Here is a 22656-nt window from a genome sequence, read left to right as displayed (position 1 = left end):
GAATTACAGATTAGAAGTCCTAGCAATACAATGTTCTAATGAATCTAAGTTCGTGTCCGGGAGGCGATAACGTATACTGTAGTCAAAATTTAACTCCATCTGTTCATAACAGAAAAAAACACCACTTTGACGTCGAAGTGTTTAAAGGCCCAACTGACAAAAGTCTCTATAGAAAAGGGTTATACACTACTTAAAGACGCAAAACAGATTTCCTTTTGAGGGTCACGTGATCACTTCCTATAAGCTATTCACATGTCTGATGTCACGTACTACCAGTACAACATCGATTTCCCCCTATAAATCCCACAGGAATAAAAGAAAAGCAAAAAACAAAAAGAAGAAAAAAAGAAGTTGTTCACTGATTCTGAATCAACGCCAGGAAGTAGGTCAGTTTTAAGATACAAAGTTCTAATATTAGGTGTGTACGAAAAAAACAGTAAGGTCAAACTAATTTCTGCAAAATGTCAAATTCTAGTAGACAAAATTACATTACAATAACATGTAATGGAATTAAAAAAGTATACCTAACAAACAAACAATTAAATTAAATCAAATATAAATTAAATCAAATATGCATAACACATGTTATAGTGATTAATAAAATGTGTACGCATCTGTATTATGCATTTAATGATGAGAGAGTGAAATATATCAGGGTGAGAAAATTGATGCTGCCACAGGCATGATATCACTTTTATTCGCCCGCTTTTGGAATTACCTTCCCGGTATATGTTCATGTGTATTTGAATCAGGCAAGTATTTTCCATGTTCGTGCAATTGACAGTTTTCCATATTTAGGCTTATTGCAGTTCTCTCTCTCTCTCTCTCTCTCTCTCTCTCTCTCTCTCTCTCTTATCTCTATACAATTGACAGTTTTCCATATTTAGGCTTATTGCAGTTCTCTCTCTCTTTCTCTCTCTCTTCCTCTCTCTCTCTCTCTCTCTCTCTCTCTCTCTCTCTCTCTCTCTCTGCATCAGTGTGAGGTGCTATTACAATATTTCAAGACTGTATGTTTATGTGAACACTTTTACAGTGTGATCCAAAATGAGCTTAAAAATGAACTCCAAAATAAGACAAAATGTATGTTTCAAGTACTAACTAGTTTAAAATAGTTTTCTAGATGAATCCTGCAGCCTGTTACTGACTATTTTTACATGACATATTTCTATCGGCTATTCTGTTACGCATACCTACTACCTTGAGGAAAGACGTCCTGGTTAAATATAATAGTAAAATCTTTTCTTTTTTTAAAGCTATTTTAACTTGTATCACACTCATAATCATGTCTGAAAGCGAAGGAGAAATCTGAAATATATTAGTGTTCTAAACGAAACTAAACGACAATTGAAATCTGCTAGCTGCGTCTCTTGCCGAACAGGACTTCGAGCTTGCAAAGTTCAGACAGTCCACGTTTAAATGCAGTAATAAACAAATGAAAAATATCCGTATGAGAATCTAACTATCACTGCAACCTTTCCTTTAAAAATGTTACTCTCGAATGTCTGTATCATACGGCCTATATGGTATGACTATACAGTACTCCCACCCCAACTGTATGCTCTGTGATAATACTTGCAAGGAATTTATTAATGAACTGAATAATCTTTCGTTTCCGTTTGAAAACAGTAATTAATTTGAAGAAAACAAAATTTACAATTTGAACCAATTTATGTAAGAGCTATATTTTCAAACTCTCCCTTTAGCACGTTGTAACATTTATCAACTTAAATTTTCAGGATATTAATGCAGTTATTAATCGCATTGGTACAAAATGGTGAAGGGCATCCATGCAAAGCGACTACTTTTGCCTGCAAAAGTTGATAATATTAAAAACAACTACCCGTTTATTAGTCGATAGAAGGACATATATACATATATCATATGTGTAGTAGAAATATTTGGCACTGCCACTTGTGACAGTACCGCTCGTTGGCAATACCATGCTTCCACTATTCGCATTAAATATTTGATTATATCTCTTCAAAAAACATAGATGTCTTCTATTTATTTTTTCCTCAGTTCTTGGAAGAAAGAGGTAGCAATCATGTTCATTTACATTGTTTCCTGCATATTTCGAGGCGGTCTGTTTGTGCGATTGTGATTATTAACAAAGCGTTAAAAAATTCCAGTCATATCGCTACGATGTCTGTCTGCAACGTGACAGTTTATAGTAATGTCCAGAACCGGGGCAGCATGCCGCAGGCATGTACCATCTTGTCCCACCCAGCTACATTATGCTGACACTAGGCTGACCAGCTGTTTGTACCATTTGTTTTTAAAATTTGGTATGACTCAGCCTGGTTCGAACCCTCGATCTTGCGCACCCAAGGCGGAAGCTCTAACCACTTAGACCACCTAAGCGGTCTGAGGCGTTATGCTACACGCAGTTAACTATTAACGTCGTATATATGACTTCATGGTGTAATGATCACGTCGTTCCAAGCTGCGTATTAAGTTTAATTGTCCAGCAATGGGACTTTCTCTAAAACAGGTTTTACTATATTTGAAGAGTTCTGAACGTTTTATTTCTAAACCCACGCACCCACCCACCTCATAATGCCGGCTATCGAATTTAGCAGAGATGCACAGTTAAGATTTCATTGTTTAAGTTTATCTTTATTTCATGAACTATTTCGTGACTATAATGGTACAATTATTTCCACATGAGCAAGCACTGCTTAATAGAAAAAGAGGTGAATTGAACTGAGTGTTCATGGCTATGGTGTTCGTACAACTAGTGACGGATTAAGACCTTCCAGGGCTCTAAGCACTGAAAATATTATGGTGCCCCCTCCCGCTCCTACAAAATGTGAAAATAAAAAAATAAAAACAACAACCTCATATTAATAGCTAAAGACGTGGGAAAATACCTGTGTTGCCATCATTAAAAATCAAAATACTCGTACATGCAGATCTAAATGTTCATGTGTAATGTATTCAATGCCATCGTCTGCAGTTAATTATTTTTCCCCTGGTGCCCCCGTTGGGCTGGTGCCCTAAGCACGTGCTTAGTGTACTTAATGGGTAGTAAGGCACTGCTTACAACTGCATATAGATCAATAGCTCAGTGTTTAGGAGCACTGTTTACCAATGACCACTTGCGATCATCCCCATTCTCGAATTTTGTCCAAAAAATAAACTTTACTTTTTCCCGATCACTAAGTTTCTAAGTTTTGTATGACTTGGTCAAAATATGACACGCCTCTTTATGCTGACGCATAGTCTTGAAAAGCAGCAGGGAGGGCGAATCCTACAACTTTTATAGGGTTCCAAATGCCGAAATAATCCCTTTAAAAAACCGCGAGGAAGCTTCGTTGTAAACACAATTGTCGCCGTCGTTGCTGCGTTTTGTTGTCGTTGCCCTCCCTGCTGCTTTCTGTGTCCTTTTTCGAAAACCAATTTATCCAAAAATCGTATCTAACCCGACTCGATACCGTGTTCGAGGATCATGTAAATTGATTGTTACAAATCCGTGCGTTCTTGACTGAGCCTGACTAAATAAATTTCTAAACTTAATTATGTCCATATCACCGCTGCACCAAGTCTGATGTATATTTCGTAACGTGTGTGTATCAACTCCGTTAAACACAGCAAGAATATTACAGTTATCCCTGATCACTTTAGGAATTTGGGTATATCGTTGGGTTACATAAATCACATCAGTGTTTTTGTGCCTGCCTCTGGAAAATATTCTGGCAGGATTTGATTGTTTATCCAACATCACATCATCATACACGACTAAATTGTTAATAAATCCATCAATATCATCAATACTTGGCGCTTCATTAATGTCAGTTATAAATTCAACAACATTATCGCCGTTTTCATTTAATGATTTTGCACTTTCATTAAAATCTTTTAACACTTCGTAGCATCGTTGATCGTCTACACTTGGTGCTACTAAATACAACTTGTCCCACTTCATCCACTTCATTATTAAATTAAGTAACAACTGTGTCTTACCACTCCCAGATGGGCCAATTATAATCATACAAACAGAATTTGGTAGCGCTGCGTGATGCTTAACTGGTTCTCGTTTCCTTGTGGCAGAAAAGTCAGTGATGTCCATTAGAATAATATAATATAAATATGGATTTATATTGTGTGAATTGTAGAGCACGTACCCCAACAAGTGATCTAACAACCATTACAACAAAAAATAACAGATCTGCGGTTTCCGGCAAGTGTGAGCGATGCGGTACAAAAAAGTTTAAATTTATTCCCGGCGACAAGTCAAAACCAATGCCAGCGCCAAAACCAAAGCCAAAACCAAAGCCAGTGCCAAAACCAAAGCCAAAACCAAAGCCAAAACCAAAGTCGGCGCCAAAACCATAGTCGGCGCCAAAACCAAAGTAGGCGCCAAGTTAAAAAAAGGAGGTGATATTGCCGCCAAGTTAGGAAAATTACCATGGGCTCCGTAGGCAAAATACCCAGGAGAAAAACATCTCTCAGGATATAATTACTGTGGTCCTGGAACCCGACTTGATATCAGACTTGATGACCAAGATCGACCAAAACCCGGAGAAGAACCAATAAATGCTATCGATAAAGCGTGTCCTGCGCATGATGTGGCTTATAAAAGTAAAAATCTACAAGATAGGCATCTCGCGGATGTGAAATTAATTCACGCGCTAAATTCTATTGCTGATAAATCTCTCAAAGAAAGGTTAGCCAGTTGGTTAATAAAGTCCGCGATGAAAGGTAAATTAGCGCTAGGTGCTGGTAATTAATTATAATGGAGTCGATTTATTATTCCCCAAGAGGATATTGGAAAGGTAGCGCAGCAATTAGTAAACTTGCCAGTGCAGCAAAAGTCACACGTGATACTGCTAAGAATTGGTTATCCAAACAGGCAATATGGCAAATTTATCTTTCGCGTCCTAGAAAAATTAATTTTGCACATTTTAATGTTAGTGTGTCAAATGAAGTTCACCAGCCTGATATATTATTTCTACCACATGATACCGTTCGTCGCAAAACATACAAGTACGCGCTAACTGTAGTTGATGTTGCAAGTAAATACAAAGATGCAGAACCGTTAACGACTAAAACAGCATCTTAGGTTGCTTCTGCTTTTGAACGAATGTATCAACGAGGTGGTCTGCGATGGCCAAATCTGTTACAAGTTGATCCTGGCAGAGAATTTCAGGGTGAAGTATCATCGCTGATGAAGCAACATAATGTCACCATTAGACGAGGGCATACTGAGATTCACCGTGATCAGGCAATTGTTGAGCGATTTAATCGAACACTTGCTGAGCGGTTATTTGGATATCAGTACGCGAAGGAATTTATCCAAGACAAGAGATCTTGTGAATGGGTTGCAAGATTACCAAGCGTGATAACTGCATTAAATAATGAAATAACTTGAACAACCAACATGAAACCTATTAACGCAATTACCAAACAAACGTACCCGTACGACGTGATTTTCCAGCGCAACCAATACTGGGTAATGTCACTGTGAGATATTTATATGAACCAGGTGAACTTGAAGGTGGTAAAAAAAAGAGCGACTTATCCTATCTGGAGCATCACCACACACAAGATATCTAACATAACTAGATCTACTGGTAGACCAGCAATCTACAGGCTGGATTCAACTGCTCCTCAACGTGGATTCACACGTGAACAATTACAAGTAATTCCCGAGGACACACAATTACCGCCCAGATCACTTAACTAGCTAGCACCCCTACGTCGATTACACTCAAGACATGTCAGCATCACATTTTGTCGTGTATGACCGCGACTGTTATCTTTTCTATCTACGGTGAATTGTCTTGGACTCGAATACTACCACAACATTATACAATTACAGCTCGCACAGTGATTATTCTGTTGTTGTTTCAGTGTCATGATAAATTCAACATCGAGGTCGAAATCGCGATTATTTTTTTTTGTCACTCTGTTTGTAACCGGCTAATTTTTTTCTTATTATATCACTGTTGTTTTCATTATTAATTTCATCAGCCATTGACTCTTCCAAGACAATTCTTCGCAATTGAGATATTCTTCTGACTCAAGACACCGACAAGTAAACTAAGTCTGACCACTCGATTCGATCATCAACAATCCAAACAACTGTATCAGAAATAGTTAGTCCTTGCGTCCACGGGGATTTGTTCATTTTTAGTGCATCTTCAACAACATTGACATCAAATGTGACAATATCATTTGATACTAAATTCTGACTCTCTGTTTTCCCAGGAATATCAGCATCTATATTCTGTAACCGCGTATCAGCTGGTCTATAACACAATGGCACTGGCAACGTTGGAAATTTTTCTCGTTGCAGTAAAAACAATTTCATCTGAAGTGTGTCTCTGACTATCTTTCTACTTGCCACTATCAAATCGTTTGGTCTCCACGTTTTCCAAAAGTCGCTCATTGAAGTCTCTGAAATTATTTCGCGCATAATTTCACATTGAATTTTATTCGGTTGTAATCTGATTAATGTTTTAAATTCCTTCAACGTTGCATCAAGATATCTATAATCATCAGACACTTCTTCATAATAATCTACAAAATCTTTTAACCACAAATGCGGAGACGGACCAACAAATGGAGGTGGCTGACCGTGATCGCCGCACATTATTACAGTTGTATTTTTTGTTAGCAGCCAATCTAGAAATGTTTTTAATATATCTAACGACACTGTTTCTATTTCATCCCAAATAATATTCCACGGAATATATTTTGTTCCCATTCGATCTGGAGTCCATACACCACCGCTGTATTTGAAAAAGCTGTGATAAGTACAAGAATTAACTCCTCGTTGTTTCATCTCCCTGGCAAGTCTGTGTGTAGGTGTTAGCACAATCATATCTGAATCGAAAATCTTGGATTTTCCACGAGATAATTCAATCGCTCGAGTTGTCTTACCAGAGCCCCGGGTCCGTTCAAATAAACGGTTTTGTGTCTGGTGATTGGATCATTCACAGACGGTGCAGAAGAAATTTTCAGTAATTCTGATTTGCAATAATTATCCTTAATTTCAACATCAGCGGATTCACAATAACAATGTAACATTTCTTTTTTTATTCTCCACGAACTCCATGAGTCATCGTTGCTTACAGCCAGTGATTCTGAATATCTTTTATCGATATAAAATGAATCCGTTGCAACTCTAACTGCAGTGTCGGGAATTCGATTTATCATCGATAGCAAGTTTATAGAAACATAAGCCAGCATCGAAGATCTTAAATGTGTGTATTGAGGTGATTCTTTATTAATATAACTTACAACTGTGCCCAACCGTGTTCCTCGGACAAGAAAGCGTACTCCCGATTACAAAATATGTTTCTCGCAGCGGCATCAGCAATTATAAAACTTAATTCAGCATCATCCACAATCAATTGTGAGTGATGTCGTTTATGATCATATGCACCACCTTCAGTAAATTTACCAATTATTCTTCTCCCCAGATCGTTTGCTGTTTTTTTTACTATTATCAAGTTTAATCTTAAGAATATTAGGAGCTTCACCGACGATAACATCCATGGTCTAATGGGGACACTCTCGTGCATATTCTTCAATGACTTCATCGAGACTGATACGCTCCGGTGTTGGTAACCAAACCGAAGTCTGCGGTCGATATGATATAATTGCTTCACTGACCGTCAACGATACCAGTATTCGAATGTCAAGCATATATCGCAACAACACTATTGGTGTCCAACGTTTCTCTGAGAAATGTCTGCCAAACCAAACATAACAAATTGGATGAAGCTTTTCAGCTAGCGCAAACGATGTTACACAAGCAAATCCTGTCAAGTCAAAATCGGGTAAAGGACCGTTTATAGCAACTCGCGTCATCTAGTTCGTGGGATGTCCAAATCTTCTAAAATATCCACTACACTCACCCATCCCAAGAAAGCTTCCCGGATAACACGCAACCATGTCCACGGAAATGATATCCTTGTGGTCATACTTGGTATTCTACAAACCGCCGTGTCCATACTCGACACAACTCAATTGTATATCTTCAAGAAACTCACTTCGGGTTGGCTTCCATGAATTTCTTTCTCTGGCGGCGTGAGCGGCAACACTCGGAACTGTAAAACAATTAGTTAATAACTGCTCAGTGTTTTCTGAATATCTCTCTGCGAGTTTTTACATTTGTTGTTGCAGAGATTCCGTCCGGTATAATTCACCGTTAGATCTTACAAATTGATCATACTCGCCATCTTCGAAACTTTAAAACAACCACACCGACACAGGGTCGTTTTTGCTTATTTGATAAATAAAATCAAATATATTTCCCGAATAATATTTCGCAACACGATCCCGCGGAAATATCGTAACTGCGTTAGTCCAAGCGTCAGCGTTATGATCAATGATATTTATTGGAGCTCAGTTCCGATTATATTTCGATTTGTATAATACTTCCTCTGTTATAGTTGTTACGTTTATGGGAAATCTTAATGCTTTTTCTAGCTCGGCAACATCGTTTATTGACGCTCCTGTATCCTTGACTTTTTCAGCCCACGCTGCTATCTTGGAACGTCTTAGATCTGTTAGACCGTTTCCGCGCATCGCATTTTTGAAATGTTCCATTACTCGCTCGGCTACACAATTCAGCTTTGAGAATCTCATTGGGGCAAGTTTATTGATTTTTGGTGTTTTTATCGGATACATTCCATAAATTACCGCGGTCACAGGATACGCTCGAGTGTAATATGGTTTATCAATTCCAGTCAACATTCCTGGTTTGGAATCTTTACTTAACAGAACGGCTTTTTCATTAGCAAGGACAGGGTCATTTTTATCACGGATAATCCACGTATCGGAACATCTTGCACAATAAACTTTATTCCGAAAAAATATTTCTGATTATCAAGGAGATAATCGATAATTGTTTTCGCTCGTGCATCATTGATTGTAACATCAATGACAGAGTCAACATTGACTTCGTCAATGTCGCGTATAATTTTAAATGTAGACCATACGTGAGATGCACCGTCGTTACGAAATTCTTTTTGGCATTCCTGATAATATCAAACAGATCAGTCAGGGCTCGTCTCCGCGAGTCAGGAGTTAGTCTGTCAAGATCGAATCTAGAAGCTTTCCAGGGCTTGATTGCAGATAATCTTTCAAGCTCCTCCATATTATATTTAAGACAAACATTTAAATCAGAAATATTATATATAATGAATCAGTGCAAGTGGCTTAAAGTTGGATCTGTTACTCCTTGTAATAAATCCTGCAAAAAAGAATTCTACGGGGAACATTCCCAAAGCGTCCGAAGGGGGAGTTTAGGACCAATACCCTGCCTGCGATGTGGTGTTGGGGTCAGGGGTAAAACACAGTTATGTGCAAGTTTCGGGGGAAAGAGATACCGTGAACTTAAAAGATATTATAACAAAAGAAATAACAATGTTGCGCTAAAATGTGAGCGCGATTATTTAACTAAGTTTTCAGACAAATTATAAATTAGACAAATACATTATTATATAAATGAGCCAAGAATTTGTCCCACATCCTATCATTCAGAATTACGAAGCGAATCGTGTGGGAATAGTCAGACACTGTACGTTAAAATAACCAGTTGGTGTTGTTAGTAATACTGGTTATTTAAGATTCAACACTGGGAATAAAACCTATCAAAATCATCGCTTCGTGTTTGAGGTATTTAACGGAGTGATGAAAGAGGTCTTGTAATTAATCACATTGATGTACAAAAACTTAATAATAAATTATCTAATCTACAATCTATCACGCAGAGTGAGAATTCTGCACGAGGAGTACCGACAAATTTATGAGCGTTACAAGGAGAGCTGTCAGATCTCTCAACATAAATACCGGTGAAGAGAGAATTTTTCGGTCAATGGCCGCGGCTGGCAAGTATTTCAGTATTCAGCCGATGTCAGTCCAACCTGTTGCAGAAAATATAATCACACAAGATTGATAGCTGGATCATATTTTCTTATGTAGATGCAGATAACTCTACAGCGACTGTGTAAAAGTCAATGATACAATTATTTCCCCCTGAGCAACAGGTAAACAATTTTCCGTGTACAGGTAACACGGAAGTAAAACATCTCCAATTACTTCCCGTTGGTTTTATCAAGGATTTTATCAAAGACTATCACACGGGCCGGTGTACAATAAATAATATTATTTTTTCACAGATAAAATCCTTGTTTTACTGAATTCGTTTGGTTTTCTGGTTCATCTGTATTTTTTCTGGGATTATATTTAAGAAAACAGGTACAAAAAACCGAGTAAGCTATTTTTGAACTTCCAAGTATCAGTCAGTTTATGTACTATAGCGTCCGAATGATGTACGTGGTTTCGAAACCCAACAAAGTTGCACAACTTTCCGCGTTATCACCCTGACGGGGTGACATTTTACACCTCGCAGGATTGATTTTGGGGGAGGGTGTGCAACTTTCTTGAGCGTAGAATATAACCCCGTATCTGTCTGTGCTGTCCTTAGTTAAAAAATACATGTTGTACTGTCCTTAGTTAAAAAATAGATGTTGTGCCGTCCTTAGTTAAAAAATACATGTTGTGCTGTCCTTAGTATAAGTTATAGTTAAAAGATACATGTTGTGCCGTCCCTGTAAACTTGCTAAAATGCGATGGCACCTTAGAAGCTTACAGAACTATATGTTGTGCTGTCCCTGTAAACTTGCTAAGATGCGAAGGCACTTTAGAAGCTTACAAAACTATACGTTGTACTGTCCTACTGTAAACTTGCTAAGATGCGATTGCACCTTAGAAGCTTACAAATGTGTATATATCTGTATTCCTCTGAACCCGCTAGCATATCATTTGGGTAAGCTAGAGGTTCAACATGGGGAATGTTTCGTCTTTCGCAAACACGCCCTCTTGGCTTTCTAGACTGTTATTTGACAGGTTAGGGGCACACACTGGGGTTGTGTTTCCGCTCCTGAGTTTGGTAGGATGTCATAAGACACCCTAGAGACTCAAGGAGATGTGGTGTGCATTTTTTTCTTTTAAATATATATATATATATATATATATATATATATATATATATATATATATATATATATATATATATATATATATATATATATATATATATATATATATATATGAATTACGAAAATATCAATGATGTGATTGTTGCTAATAAAAAATTAGAAGAGCGCGGATTTAATATATCCGATAAACTAAATCCTGAAACAATCATGTCTGATTTTGAATCACTACATGAAGCTAAATTCGCAGGGCGCTATATTCTGCCTGCTCAGTACCGATTTATAAATAGGATCCAGACAAATTTATATAAATCGCTGGATACAGTAGAAGAAGCACAAATAAATGAATTTGTTTCGTTGTCTCGTGCAATTGAAAAATTAGGTTGGAATTAGCTCAAGAATATGAAACAAGGAAGGTGATAAATACTCGTGTAAGACAGCTAAAAAATTGTATGTCCCTTGACGAAGTCAAGGATGACGAAGTCGAGGAAGCAAATACCTAGAAATGAAGTCAAGTACTTGGAAATGAAATTGAAAGTAAAAAAAAGTGATATATTTTTTTTACCTGTATCAGTCCGAGTTAGATAATATTGCCCTTAGTCGATTGGACTTAATGCAAGAGTGCGCATAATTGAGAATTTGAACTCGGTCACAAACAATTGAAATAATATGGTCGCGTCTGAGACTATCTAACTGTTGCTGTGTTAGTAAGAAATCTTCGTCTCCGTATTTGTCAATAATAAATTTAACGTGTTAATTTCTTCTTGGGCAAATGCAGCCCTAACTGCTTGCTCTAGCGCTTGTTTGTCATACACGAAAACATTTATGTAGTGGTACATATAGATTTATGAATCTAAGATCTAAATACGCGTACATACTCTAAAATTTGAGGTACACGGCAATGCGCGATCACAATATGATCTTTTTTTAGTCTTTGTAGTTGCGTATCAGTCAGTATAAAATCTTCAGTGCCGTATTCATCAACAATTATTTTTTCCGGGATAACTTTTCCGGTACTGACAGCTTCATCAAGAAGTTCTTTATTATGTATGAAACATTTTACGCGGTGGTACATTATATAATAATCGACTGATTAATTGTCAGTCAATTTTACTGCAGATTTACTTTTTACTGAATTCGCATGATTTTTACTAGTAAACACCCTATCAAATTAGCAAATCGGACGATTTCTGTGATTTTTACTAGTAATTAACCTATCAAAATTGAGAAATTGGTCGATGTGCACAAAATATATATATAAAAATATTTTTACTGTTCTGCGAAGACCGAAAATCCTTGAAAATCGTAGATTTTTAAGACTGAAAATCGTTTCACGATTGAATGTCTTTAAGACTGAAAATCGTTTCACGATTTCACAAGTAAATTAATATGTAGTGTTTCACCTCGAAAATCAAGGTGACCACTCTGGTCTGTTAGTTTAAAATTTATTCTGGTCAGCCACGGATTGTGACATCGCAGATAGACTGGATTGATCGGCTCTTGCACAATAAGAAATCCAGGTGGTACATCTTTCGGAGTAAATGAATAAAGAACAAGTCCTTGCTGGACTTGATTTGATACTGTCGTATCTGTGCTGCAACTGCCATCGATTACATCACACACAAGATTGACCGCGACCACTTCAGTTATATTTACGATGCCCGGAGATACATGTCGGCCTTCTCCGGTTAGGCTATTGTTGTATCTGAGAATAGTTGGCTCCGGTAGTGATCTTATGTATTGTGCGAGTATGCCATCAAAGAACTCTTTGATGATGTCGTTGACTGATTTTCTTAACTCGGTTGCATTATACCCGGGAAATTTAAAATTCGGCAGCGTGGCTTCCGTCAGCGAGTATGCAATTAGAAATTTTTGTTTATAGGGATTTGTTATTTTATCAGTGTAATCAATTGTTACCTGAATTACTCGCTGGTTAATATATTCCATGTCGGATACAAGCTGATTTAATATTTCAATCCGCGTAACGATTTCACTGCGTGAACTTGTTATATCAAAAAGATGTTCTTGGAATCTCTGCCGTAGTCGCTCTAGTTGTGTTTTATGTTCTTGATTAATGATTTTAAAATATTCAATAATTTGAAATAGGTCAAAAGTAATAGATTTAGTTTCTTCTCTAGGAATTCGTTCATAAATAAAAAACCACCGAATATAATCCTTATTGTAGAAGCCAAACTCACTACCCAACTTTGCATTTTTTATATCGTGTAGACGCTGTTTATACGACGGGTCAATTTCGTGGTATGACTTATTGTCAGTGACATAGTCAGACTTTTTAGGTTCTGGTGGTATTGGTGGCGTCGGTGGTGGATTTTGAGGCCATCCTAACACTGTTCTGATCGAACTCTGATATATGTCCACGGTGTAGTCTGGGGTGCTTATTTCGATGGCAGAAGACAGCGTTGGCTCATGAACAGTTATTGTTATCTTAGATTCCTTTGTTGTGATATTTTTTATTCGACGTTGTAATTCTTCATTGATTTCTTCGATTTGATAAGACCCGGTTGGTAACCCAATGACGTTCCAGTCTGGTGTGCCATCGGGTTTATTTTTATGTGCAAACACAAACGAATTATTTGCTGGTAATCCACCGAACGATTTTGATCTGATATTGGGCCAGCTGTGATATACTCGTAATTGTGCTAACGCGATCTCGTTTACTGGAATCGCAGTTGGAAAATTAATACTGAACTCTGGTTTAGTCGAGATTACTGTTATTGAAGAAGTTCGTTTTGGGCTTGTATTTTCGACTATATCAAGCAGAGCTTGATGAATTAATTCCGATATTGTTGTTATTTATCTTTTGTTGCTTCAAATGACCGGTGTAGTCTTCATACATCTTTGCCATTTGCGCGAATTTGGAATCTGATATTACTGTATCGTCGAGACTTGATGATATCAACGACGACAATTTCGAGTAGGTGTTCGTGGCCGCCTAGTTTAACTTTTCATACTCGTGCAATTTTGTTAGCGCGCATGAGGATATTTTTTTCGCGATAATATTAGCAACTCCTGCAATTGTCGTTGATGTTGAAACTGTAATTGTGACCGCGATTGCAGTTGTCACTGGTGTTAGTGCTGATATACACTATTGTGTCTAGGATAATTATTCGCCGCTTGTATTTTTTTACTTTTATTGTGCATTCATTAATGTTATTTTTTAACTCTGATTGCCATTCGCGTACTTGATCATATCTATATTGCTGAGCATCCGTTGATGCCGCCATTAATGCCATTTTATTATTTTACGCAGTAACCAATTGATGGGTTTCAGCTACGAATTCCAAACACCACCAGTAAGATGTTGCGTTTAATTTCTTGTCGGCGGATTCCAGTATAAATGTTTCTTCGGTTCCCTTGTTTAATATGATAGTTACAACCCCGGAATACATGTCGGTGGAATGTCTCCAGGGATACGTTGTGAAAATTTCAAATTTAGCGGCACTGAACACAGACAGCCTATACACTCCAGTGACTGTTGCTGTATATTTGATAGTATTATTTTGTTTAGACCATGTTGCAAATCCTGATGGTACTGTGTATACTATGTTGGTAATATGCCCGGCAGTTATCCAGATGGAATTTAATCAAACTGGTTTTGTTAACGATCTCAGGAATCCCACTTACGATATCTTGCTGTGTTTGTTTGATCGTGTCAATGTTAGTTTTGATATCAGAAAGCTTCATATCGATGACGGGAGGAGTTCCAAAGAACTTATCTGTGGTCTCATCGGTTTTTCTAAAGTTTCTACGGAGATTTGTAAACGCGTTTATATGAACATCATACTCGGCTTGCAACGTGGATAATTTACCGTCAACGGTGTCAACATAATTTTTTGTCGCGGAATCTTCCGGGGATGTTGGATCTCTTAACACAGTTATTTTGTTACCGTTCATGCTGAGTTCACCTGTCATTGTACCACCGGTCTTTTTTACGCGTTCCCCTGCAGCTTTCTGCGTATCATCTCGAAGCGCCGCAATTGATATCAGCGAATCTCTGATTTTTCCGCTATCAGTGAATACAGGGATGTTACCCGGAGTAGATCCAATAACCCTACGAATTATTTCATGCCATTTGATATCGCTGGTTTTTAGTTTTCCATGTCGGTCCTGAAAAATAACAACCTCAACTGGGTCTATTCATGTCAGACTTAAAAGATTATCGATTTCATCTTTGGTCGCATATTTTGATAAATCTATATCGGTGCGCTTCACTTTTCTGTTGAGAAGAGATCTTCCGTAAATATCAACCATTTTTTTATAGGAAACTGTTTAAATCGACCCGCGGTATACTCATGCACGACCTTGTGAGCTGGTTTGGTTGACGCTGATATCGCATCGAGAACATTTAATACTTCACTACCACATATCGGAGGATCGGTCAGTATTTGTGTTGGTAGCGTTGAGTACCAAACTTTTGACAGGGGGATGTGTTTTGTATATTTTAGAAATTCAACTGGCGGTGCTAACCCATACGAATCAAAATAGATAATTCCACGTGGATCGATCGCGTAAGCAACCCAGTGAGTTCCTGGACCATCGCTGTTATCAAGATTAATAATTCCAGTTTCTGGATTATTCGGTTGTTGTGGTAACTGATCTCTCATAAAGACGCCTCTGAAATTTTTTATATTTAATTGTTTAACAGCATCGAGTAAATGAAAATTTGACATCGGTGAAAACACTTTGTTTCAAAACACTTTGTGTTTTTAGAACCGTTTTGGGTACCATAAGGGCGGAGTTCCTGGAAGTCTTAACCCGCGTCCTTTTTTTGTATCCTTTTCCAGTTGCTTTCTTTAATGCCGTTCCAGCAGCGGTTCCAACAGCTCCTAACGCGGCTGCTTTTGCGACTGCGGGAGCATCAGCAGCTATCAGTGCTGGTATCGCGGCAAGAACAGGAAATATACCACCGGTTTTAATCATGTCCTTGACAGCTTTTGGAGCGAAATCAAGTCGAACTCCAGCTTTTGCTTGTTTTGCTTTATTGAAATGATTAAGTTGTGTTTTAGTCAGCGATAACTTGTTTGGACCACCATTAGCGATTTGATCATTTTTTAGTGTTATCGTTACACCACATGCGTTCGCGTTTTTCGATTGTAATTTCTTAGCCTGACCAGAAGTCAGCGTGACATTAACGTGACTGTATGACATTTTATTTAATACGAGATTGATCTAGTTGTTACATGTTTTCCACTGGTGCATCAACGAATCTCATTCGGCCGCCAGCACCTTCAAGTAACATTGTTCTATCAGAAAGTATAACAGCGATTGCTCTGCAATTAGCTATAGCTCCTCTTGTCACATTAGCCCGAAAGTGTATATCAACGACAGACTGTCTAGTTAAATCAAGATGCTCTAGTGAGAAGTAATAGATTGGATAATAATTTATAAAATCCAATTGTGATACTTGCAAACCAGTATCAATATTTAGATCACGCGCTAGATATTTCGTCAAGCGTTGATATGCACGTGCAACATGATTATTACCAAAATCTAACAGTATGTTCTCAGATGGATCTTGATGCCCGTTTATTCTTAAAGAAATTTCTGAGACACCGAGTTTGTCAAATAGCATATGACTATGTGTTTGTGAGTTTACTCGTGCAGCATCCTGAAGAGCAATAAAAATATGTCGCGGCGCGGAAACTCCCTGCTGTGATGCTATATGCCATGTGAATAAACCATTATTATTACTCTGAATACTATCTGTGGTTGTTGTAAGCCACGATAACAATAATTTACCACCTTGATTCATAAAAGAAAGTAACCGCTGTTCTTCAGTAATTGCCGGAGTCATTACCGGCATCCACAGTGATAGTTTTGTTATTAATACTTTATCAGCGTCACCAGCAGGTCGCCATGAAGCATCATTGTCATTATCTTTTCTAACCAACACAACCGTATGTTTTGCTCCGAAAACTACCTTTCTGACATCTCTGTAATATCCAAAGATATGCAACAGCGGAATCGCACAAGAAAATTTTCTACTATCCCCGCCCAACATTAGTTTACGCGTTGCAAAACCTAAATTAAATTGCGTATTAGCGCTAATAATCATGTCTTCCACGTCAATATTAGCAGGATTAGGAGCAGCACGGTTTTTTGGTTGTTGTTAGGATGATCAGAAGTGTCCTTGGCAAACATCATTGATGGACCAGCTGATCTTGTATAATCATCAGAATATCTTGCTAGACCAATTATTGTTGTAGCAACATCGACATCATTCTGAATCGATTCGATATTTTTTCCATCAATCATATATATGGCGCTACTAAACAAGGCCATAATCCCGTTATTGACAAAACCGATTGTATCCCCCGCGGCGTAGTCTGTGTTATCTAATTTTTTAATTTCACCTTCTACTTCAATAAATGCTTCAGCGGGTAAAAAAATATCTACTTGTATCCTGAACCTGTAATTCAATTCGTCCTCGTTGATTTGAGTTTCGTGCGTCATAAGAATAATACTGAAAATCACGCACTGATTCATTTTTAAGAACCGGTTCGTCTATGTCGAATGCTGTGTCGGATTCCCGTTTAAACATTTTGTTATACACGTTATCGTCTAAAACGAAGACCGCTTCCAGCCACCAAACTTGTGTTTATTTGTTCAGCCCCTTGATTTATCAGCGCAGCTAGTTTTTGATTTGCGGCTTCATTTATTACTTTACTTACATTTGCAGGCATGTCTGGGGTGGCTGGTGATTTTACCGGCGAACCTCTTTGAGGTTTGCATATTAATCATGCTAGTCTATCCTTAATTGCCAAGAATGCTTTACCGGCAGCGCTACCAACAGCGCCAGTAGCTTTATCTTTAATAACGTCAATAGCTTTCATCGATAAATGTTTTGCGATTGGTATTGCTTTAGGTGCCATCCTCGCGAATAAACCCCGAACAACATCGCCGAATCCATTTCCATAAGTCATCCTGTATACGGGTACTCGTGAGTTTACAACCCTGACCATAACTGGTCTACGATGAGAATTGTGTACGATCATTTTATTTAATTAGTTATTTATTTAACTAGTCGCTGTCCGCGAGTTCATCAATAAGTTCTCGGTATATACTAACATCTATGATACCACCTTGAAATAATCGCTGACAGATATCAGCCGCTTCATTAATTATTTCTGGCGAGTTATTCCCAGCTCGCTTTCCTCCTATGAGAACTTCGAACCGTGATACATCATTGATGACATTATCAGGACAAGTAAAATTACCCCCATAACATTTACCAGTTGATTTTGTTGTGCTAGTCGGTTGTATTTCTAATGGTGTTGACAGATCTGCGGTCACAACGGGACTTAACTCTCCTTGCGTTAACATCTTTCTTAAATTGTTCAAATTCAGCTTTGTATTTTTCCGTGACCCGACTAATATCTTTGTGTGTAGTAAACACCAACCGTTCCCACTGGACATACCTTAACGATGGTGAACCCGTCTCCAAGTAGTTTTCATGATCATTATATTCACCTACAAGATTAACCGCGTTCTCGTAATTTTTCATCTTAATATTGTTTGCCACACTCTCTTTGATTTCTGCTTTTCCAGGTTTGTATTCTGGCGGAGCTTCGGCTTCTAGCGCCGTTTCTGACGCATCTGCGAAAACTTCTTCTTCGGGCGGTATTGCCGCAGCTATATCAATTGGAAGATCTCGTAAAATCGTTTTTGTTTGTTTGGTTCTCCTCGCAATTTTTTTCAGCCTGCGCAGCGGTCTGTTTTAGCACTGGAAGAATACTTTTCTTTGTTCTGTCCTTAGGATCTCCCAATAAAGCTCTTTCAGTTACCGCCGCAGCCTGTTCAGTAGCTGTTGTTATGGGTTTAAATAATTGTTCTGCACCTGTCGCAAAATTCAACTTGTGCTTCTTGCCGCGCTTGTAATTTTTGTCTTACAGAATCTCTCGCAGGAAGAAATTTTTTTATTGCTTCTAGTCGCTCTCGAGCTAATCTAGCGGAATGTGCTTCTCCAATGTTGGCCATTATTGTTAACTTAAATTTTTAATTTATGACAACAGACGCGCAAATATTTTTTTTGGTCTGAATATAATAAACATTTAGACAAAACCATATACATATATGAACGACAAAATTATAATATCAATCAAAACACAACTTGAAAATTTACACAGTAAATACTGTCTCAATTTGATGGACCCGGAAAAACTAACTAACATGTACAAACGCGTAAAAGAGATGCGTGACAATCTTGCAGAAGAAACGCGCGTCTACTGCGAGAAAGAGACCGAATATTATCATTGGAAAGAGGGATTTGTTGTGGCGAACGTGCAAGATTTTCATAAACTCGAAAATGAACTTTATAAATTAGAAATGATAGATAAACATATAAACGATACTAACCAGGAAATAAAAATCTCAGAATGGGAAATCCTTAAAATGCTTACAACACAGTGTGAAATCATAATTGTTAGATATAATCAAATTCACGAGATTGAACCGTTATATAAGATACTCAATAAATTAAGAGAGTGTGAATTTGATACACGTTTTATGATACTCGATAAATTAAGAGAGATTTTTATCGAGAAGTTCGATGCTCCTGACCACTAGTGGAATGTGATTTTCCAATAATTTTTAATTTATGACAACAGACGCGCAAATATTTTATTTTGTACCTTAATTTTCGAAAAAGGACACAGAAAGCAGCAGGGAGGGCAACGACAACAAAACGCAGCAACGACGGCGACAATTGTGTTTACAACGAAGCGTCCTCGCGGTTTTTTAAAGGGCTTATTTCGGCATTTGGAACGCTATAAAAGTTGTAGGATTCGCCCTCCCTGCTGCTTGAACCATTGAATTAGTTCGGTAATTTGAAGTGAAATGCACGAATGGTTTTCAATTAATTGTTAACCAATGAGGAAAGAAAAGTGTTTTAACTTTTGTAGGAATAACGGGTTATATTTATTGCGATACCTTGTACCAATTCAAACAGAGTCAACTTAGAAGTAACACAATCTATTTGGTTATTAATTCATTTGTATCGGGATATTTTATAAAAAAGAAACAAACAATCAAAGTAGTAAAATTTATATTTGTTAACACTGAGTGTTTAGTTCGTTAGTATGTGTCCCTGCAAACGGTCCTGATTCATTTTGAACAATTCAACGTTGAACATAACCAATTATAAAGTCAATAAAATTATAAAGTCAATAAAATTAGAATTATACAGTGTTCACATATCACACAATGAATTGAAAATTATCCTCCTGTTGTGTCTAAAGCAGGCGATAGAGTGACATCGCGGAATAGTAAATACATGATTAAATTGGAGAACGAACGAACGAACGAACGAACGAACGAACGAACGAACGAATGAATGAATGAATGAATGAATGAATTAACATATAGATAGGTCGCCTAGGAACATACATATATATACAGATGCATATATGTATATGCACATTCAAGCATTCAAGCCTGTCTATCGACATACCTACCTCCCAAACTGCAGACATACATACCACATTGTAAGATAACTCGCACGTTCGACCCTTTCTGTCCATTAATTCATCTTTCCAGAAATCCGTTACTGGTGAGTTGGCATTGATGTCATAAAAGTACATTTGTAAGCAAATTTTAGTGAGGCTACATCTAACATTTATTGAGAATGTGACCCAAACGCAAAATCACCGAATCATGAAACAGAAGGCACAGGGACAAACATTCGATGGGATGGTACGTTTATAAGTAAAACATCTGTATACAAAGTTGTATTGCTCTCTGAATATCAGTGTAGCGGACCATGGCGTATACTAGAATATAGTGAAATTTAGTACGAATAAACAGTTGTATTTCACAATAAATAAATAAATAAATAAATAAATAAATAAACACGTCGGTAAGTTTTAATTCTAGCATTCTCCATCTTTACAGTACTCTAACATTACTAGACCACGTTGAAATAACGGAGCTCAGCAAGCCTTGTCCTTTTGACATCATCGATGAACTTTGAAGATAAACTCATGTGTCACCTAGAGTTCAAGGTCCAGTGCGGATTCCTCCAAAATTATTCCCAAAAACAGATATTTCATTCGATTTTTACCACCCATAGTTATGAGTTTTCTTTTCTTGTGGGTAGGGATGGGGTATATTTATCATTCCGAAAAATCTCTTTTAAATGTATATGTGTATAGTTTACTTTATCCAGTAGTGCCAGGAACAAACCCAGTGCAAGATAATTCCTTCAGTGCAATGATCATATACTCAGTACCAAAAATGGCCGAACGTATGAACATATAAAAACAAAAAATACTCCCTCCCCCAATAAAATGAAATGATGCAGGTTACAACAGATGCTGATGCCTCCTTATTCTGTACCTTTAATAACACATGTTATTGTCATATTTACATTACGTGTTGCTGCAGGTGGCCTCTATCAATGGTTATAATACAAACAATTTGCAACGGAAGGGTTCAGATGCGTCTACCGCTTCCAGGATCGTAATGCTTCAAAGATGGATTGTGTGTGGGGTAGCGTAGTTATTGAACATATCGGAGATGTATTTTGTTGTATATCACATTGGTAGTTAATTTAAACATGTTTCATTCTTACTTCCTTTGTATCGCCAAGGAACGAAAACATAAATTGATTTGAAAGCAGGTTGCGTTTCCCTTGCTCCTTGAGTTAGTAGAATTTTACCTGGTGATCATGTTAATCTATTGAAATGCTTTAAAATGGAATAAAACATGGAAAAAAATTATATCTTTTTTCTATAAATCTTGCATGATTTTTTTAAAAGTCCCCCCCCCCGATAAAACTGTCAAAATAAGCGATGAAATTGATTTTCACATTTTCGTTGCTAGTGATCTAATTTCAAAGTGATCATATACCAATGGTCAGATAAAAAAATACACAAAGAAATTGTATGTGACTTAAATTTCGAATAGATAGGCATCGTAAATGACATGTACCACTGACTTACGGGTAGATTTAGCCACCTTTGTATACTTCTTGCAAGAATTATATATATATATATATATATATATATATATATATATATATATATATATATATATATATATATAATTGTTAGGTGCGTAAATAAATTTTCCCCATGAAGAGCCCCCTTTACAATATCCTTATCTATGATATACGGCTTGACATATAAATACACCCAAAGCTTACAGAACGCATCTCCACTAAGATGAAGAGGACATCAGTGCTAATTTTATCTGTTGTGATAGGAGGTAAGTATATGCATCGGATGTGTGTATATATAACAAATGCATCTAAGAACTCCGTTTCATAAAATACATGTTTTACTAACGGGCTTATTTACATCATCTCCATATTTAACACACACACACGGGGCCCCGAGTGGCCGAGTGGTCTAAAGCGCTCTTCGTTACGGATCACTGCGATCTCACCTCTGTCTGCGGCGGTTCGAGTCTAAGATTCAGCCAATTGGGCAAGCTTGCCAGTAGCTTCTCGTGGGTCGGTGGTTCTTTCCGGGGTTTTCCGGGTTCATCCTCCACCATTAATACTGGCCGCCATGTATAGCCTATCGTGCTGAAAAATGGCGTTAAACCCCACAACAACAACATATATATATATATATCTTCTTTTGACATTGTACTTTTCTTTAACTTTTTGTTTTAATTACATAGCTAAGTGTTTAAGCGAACTGGTGTCATCTGCTCTTTATACTCGGGTAAAAGTCGAGCCCAA

General features: G+C 37.4%; 1 long non-coding RNA gene across 2 annotated transcripts in view; it reads left to right on the top strand.

Moving 5' to 3' along the window:
- Window positions 1-22656, top strand: part of LOC149790469 (uncharacterized) — a 37853-nt gene that overhangs the window by 11147 nt on the left and 4050 nt on the right. The window contains exon 1 of one of the 2 annotated variants that reach the window (XR_016423613.1): window positions 22040-22175. The exons of the other annotated variant lie outside the window; for it this stretch is intronic. This is a non-coding gene — a long non-coding RNA (uncharacterized LOC149790469). Of the gene's footprint in view, window positions 1-22039; window positions 22176-22656 lie in introns of those variants that run through there. 2 annotated transcript variants of the gene reach the window in all.

Source organism: Sinohyriopsis cumingii, chromosome 10 (assembly GCF_028554795.1).
Source record: "Sinohyriopsis cumingii isolate HCF-2022 chromosome 10, ASM2855479v2, whole genome shotgun sequence".
Lineage (NCBI taxonomy): Eukaryota > Metazoa > Mollusca > Bivalvia > Unionida > Unionidae > Sinohyriopsis > Sinohyriopsis cumingii.
This window is presented reverse-complemented; position numbering and strand designations above follow the sequence as displayed.